Here is a 3,887-nt window from a genome sequence, read left to right as displayed (position 1 = left end):
ATGTTGACAAAGCAAATATCTTCAGAAAAAAGTTGAAAGAGGCTTTCTAAGAAACCTGTTTGTGAAGTGTGAATTCACCTCACCGAGGTACACCATTCTTTTCATGTAGCAGTTTGCTAACACAGTTTTCGTGAAATCTGCAAAGGGATATTTGGGAGCACATTGAGGACTATAGTAAAAAAGGAAATATCCTCCGATGAAAACTAGAAAGAAATTATCTGAGAAACTGCTTTGTGATGTGTGAATTCATCTCACAGACTTACACCGTACTTTTCATTGGGCAGTCTGATAACACTGGTTTCATGTAATCTGTAATAGGATACCTGGGAGTGCATTGAAGTCTATGGTGACAAAGGAAATATCCTCAGAGAAAAACCGAAAAGAAGCTTTCTGAGAATTTGCTTTGTGATGTGTAAATTTATTTCACAGAGTTACAACATTCATTTCTTTGAACAGAATGCTAACACTCTTTTCGTGGAATCTGCAATAGGATATTTTGGAGCGCATTGAAGCCTATGGTGAAAAATGAAATATCTTCAAATAATAACTAGAAAATAGCTTTCTGAGAAACTGCTTAGTGATGTTTGAATTCATCTCAAAGAGTTACACTGTAATTGTGATTGAGCAGTTTGCTACCACTGTATTCTTGGAATCTGCAATGGGATATTTCAGAGTGCATTGAAGCTTATTTTGACAAAAGAAATGTCCTCAGATAAAAACTAGAAAGAAGCTTTCCAAGCAACCACTTTGTGATGCGTGAGTTCATGTCGCAGACTTACACCACTGTTTTCATGGAGCAGTTTGGTAGCACTGTTTTTGGGGAATCTGAGAAGGGATATTTTGAATTACCTTGAAGCCTAAAGTGACAAAGAAAATATCTTCAGATAAAAATTAGAAAGAAGCTTTCTAAGAAACTTCTTTGTGATGTGTGAATTCATATCACAGAGGTACACGTTTCTCTTCATGTAGCAGTTTGCTAACACTGTTTTCATGGAACCTGCAAAGGGATATTTGGGAGTGCATTGAGGACTACAGAGAAAAATGAAATAACTTCGGATAAATCTAGAAAGAAATTGTCTGAGAAATTACTTTTTGATGTGTGAATTCATCTCACAGAGTTACACCGTATTTTTCATTAGGCAGTCTGATAACACTGGTTTCATGGAATCTATAATAGGATACTTGGGAGCACATTGAGGCCTATGGTGACTAAGGATATATCCTCAGATAAAAACCGAAAAGAAGCTTTCTGAGAAACAACTTTGTGATGTGTGAATTTATCTCACAGAATTACACTGTTCTTTTCATTGAGAAGTTTGCTAATACTGTTTTCATGGAATCTGCAAAGGGATATCTGGGAGTACATTGAGGCCTGTAGTGTAAAAGGAAATATCCTCAGATAAAAACTAGAAAGAGGCTTTCTGAGAAACTGTTTTGTGATGTGTGAATTCACCACACAGAGTTACATCATTCTTTTCACTGAGCTGTTTGATAACACCGTTTTCGTGGAATCTGCAATAGGATATTTGGGAGGGCATTGAAGCCTATGGTGAAAAAGGAAACATCCTCAGGTAAAAAGCAAAAGGAAGCTTTCTGTGAAACTTCTTTGTGATGTTTTAATTCATCTCACAGACTTACACTGTTCTCCTCATTTAGCAGTTTGGTAACACTGTTTTCTTGGAATCTGCAATGGGATATTTTGGAGCACACAGAAGCTTATGGTGACAAAGGAAATACCCTCATATAAAAAGAAAGAAGCTTTCTGAGAAACTATTTTGTGATGAGTTAACTTATCTCAAGAGTTACACGATTCTTTTCATTTAAAAGTTTGGTTGCATTGTTTTGGGGGAATCTGAGAAGGGATATTTGGGATCGCATTGAAGTCTATAGAGACAAAGTAAATATCCTCAGATAAAAACTAGAAGGAGGCTTTCTGAGAAAGTTCTTTGAGATGTGTGAATTCATCTAATAGACTTACACCATTATTTACACTGAGCAATTTGATAACACTGTTTTCGTGGTATCTGCAACAAGATATTTGGGAGCGCATTGAATCCTTTGGTGACAAAAGAAATATCCTCGGATAATAAACCAAAAAGAAGCTTTCTGAGAGATTGCTTTGGGATGTGTGAATTGATATCACGGAGTTACAGTGTTCTTTTCATTGAGCAGTTTACTGACACTGTTTTCTTGGAATCTGGAATAGGATATTTAGGAGCACATTGAAACCTATGGTGACAAAGAAATATCCTTAGATAAAAATGAAAAAGATGCTTTTTGAGAAACTGCTTTGTAATGTATGAATTCATGACACAGAGTTACACTGTTCTTTTCAACGAGCAGTTTGACAACACTGTTTTTGTGGAATATGCAATAGAAAATTGGTTAGCACTTTGAAGCCTATGGTGACAAAGGAACTATCCTCAGATAAAAGCTAGAAGGAAGCTTTCTAAGACACTACTTTGTGATGTGTGAATTCATCTCCAAGAGTGACACTGTTCTTCTCATTGAACAGTTTGCTGAAACTCTTTTCTTAGAATCTGCAATGGGATATTTCATAGCGCATTGAAGCTTATGGTCACAAAGGAAGTAGTCTGAGATAAAAACCAGAAAGAAGCTATCTGAGACATTTATTTGAGATGTGTGAATTCAACTCACAGAGGTTCAGCTTTCTTTTCTTGGAGCAGTTTGCTAGCACTGTCTTTGTGGTATCTGCAAAGGGATATTTGAGAGTGCACTGAAGCCTATGGTGAAAAAGTAAATATCCTCAGATAGAAACCAAAAAGAAGCTTTTGGTGAGATTGTTTTGTGATGTGTCAATTGATCTCACAGAGATACACTGTTCTTTTCATTAAAAAGTTTACTAATAGTGTTTTCTTGGAATATACAAAGAGATATTTCAGAGCTAATTGAAACTTAGGGTGATAAAAGAAATACTCTCATGTAAAAACTAGAAAGAAGGTTTCTGAGGAAACGCTTTGTGATGTATGAATTCATCTCACAGAGTTACAGGATTCTTTTCATGGAGCAGTTTGGTATCACTATTTTTGGGAAATCTGAGAAGGGATATTTTGGATCACATTGAAGCCTATGGAGACAAAGGAAATATCCTCAGATAAAAACAGAAGGAAGCTTACTGAGAAAATTCTTTGTGATGCATGAATTGATCTCATAGAGTTACAGCTTTCTTTTCATGGAGGAGTTTGCCAACATAGTTTTCATGAAAACTGCAATGGATATTTGGGAGCGTGTTGAGGCCTACCTTGAAAAAGGAAGCATCCACAGATTAAAAAGTAGAAAGAACCATTTTGAGAAACTGCTTTGTGTGTGTGAATTCATCTAACAGAGTTCCACAATTCTTTTCATACAGTAGTTTGCTAACACTGTTTTCATGGAATCTGCAAAGGGATATATGGGAGTGACTTGAGGCCTATGGTGAAAAAGGAAATATCCTCAGATAAAAACTAGAAAGAAGCTTTCTGAGAAACTGCTTTGTGATGTATGAATTCATCTCATGGAGTTACAGTGTTATTTTCTTTTACCACTTTGCTAACACTCTTTTCTTGGATTCTGCAATGGGCTATTTCTGAGCGCATTGAAGCTTATGGTGACAAAGGAAATATCCTCATATAAAAACTAGAAAGAAGCATATTGAGAAACTGCTTTATGATGTGTTAATTGATCTCACAGAGTTAACATGATTCTTTTCATGGAACAGTTTGGTAGCACTTTTTATGGGGTATCTGAGAACGGATAGTTTTGATCACCTTGAAGCCTGTGGTGACAAAGGAAATATGCTCAGAAAAAACCTAGATAGAAGCTTTCTGAGAAAGGTTTTAGTGATGTGTGAGTTCAACTCAGAGTTACACCTTTGTTTTCATGGAGGA

The sequence above is a fragment of the Mandrillus leucophaeus genome, unplaced genomic scaffold (assembly GCF_000951045.1).
Source record: "Mandrillus leucophaeus isolate KB7577 unplaced genomic scaffold, Mleu.le_1.0 Scaffold780, whole genome shotgun sequence".
Taxonomy (NCBI): Eukaryota; Metazoa; Chordata; class Mammalia; order Primates; family Cercopithecidae; genus Mandrillus; species Mandrillus leucophaeus.
The sequence above is the reverse complement of the archived record's forward strand: the minus strand, read 5'-3'. Positions refer to the sequence as shown.